This window comes from Aotus nancymaae, unplaced genomic scaffold (assembly GCF_030222135.1).
Source record: "Aotus nancymaae isolate 86718 unplaced genomic scaffold, 86718_ANA_hifiasm-v0.15.2.pri h1tg000019l, whole genome shotgun sequence".
NCBI classification, from domain to species: domain Eukaryota; kingdom Metazoa; phylum Chordata; class Mammalia; order Primates; family Aotidae; genus Aotus; species Aotus nancymaae.
Genome location: NW_026988431.1, coordinates 6,417,558 through 6,418,301, shown reverse-complemented (window position 1 = coordinate 6,418,301; position 744 = coordinate 6,417,558). Strand labels below are relative to the sequence as shown.

Below are 744 nucleotides of genomic sequence, written 5' to 3'. Positions count from 1 at the left end.
TGCAGCCATTGTGATCAGAACAAGGCTAAGGTGGGATGAGTCCAGAATAGTCTAGCTGTGGGCTGGGTTTCCTACCCTGTCTGTAGACTCCATGAAGAGCCATGTCTCTCCAGCCAGGAAGATATTCTTGCTTAAGTGACTCTTACAACCTACTTCTTTATAAGTTTTATAGATTCTTTCTTAAAAATTGAAATATAATTTACAAACCATAGAATTCATCCTTTTAAAATAAACAGTTCAGGGTTTATGGTGAGTCCACAAGTTATGCAATCTTCACCACTAATTAATTCAAGAATATTTTCATATTTACCTGGCAGGTAAAATACCATCATCACGAAGGTGGCTTTCCCAGAGTGAGGCTTATTCATTGCACTCTGGATGTGCTGATGATTGCAATTTCCTCAAATATGGAAAACTCAACTGCATAATCTTTGGTAGTGAAGGACTGTGTTCACACTCTTCCCTGTAACAACAACAACAACAATAAAAATATATATTTTTATCACTCCCTAGGAAGTAGTGTGGTTTACTACATTAGCAGTAACTCTCCATTTTCTCCTCCCTCTAGCTCCTGGAAACCAATAATCTTTTTTCTGTCTCTATAGATTTGCATATTCTGGAAATTTCATATAAACAAAATCATCAAATATGTGACATTTTGTGTGTGCCTTCTTTCACTTACCATAATGTTTTTAAGATTTATCCATGTTATAGCATGTATTAATATTTCATCCTTTTTTTTTT

The 744-nt window shown here is 35.1% G+C and overlaps 1 non-coding gene across 1 annotated transcript; it reads left to right on the top strand.

Annotated features, from left to right (window-relative positions):
* The first annotated feature begins 302 nt into the window (after positions 1-302).
* Positions 303-464, top strand: LOC135275990 (U1 spliceosomal RNA). The gene has a single exon (XR_010343566.1). It is a non-coding gene; the product is annotated as a U1 spliceosomal RNA (small nuclear RNA).
* The last annotated feature ends 280 nt before the right edge of the window (positions 465-744 follow it).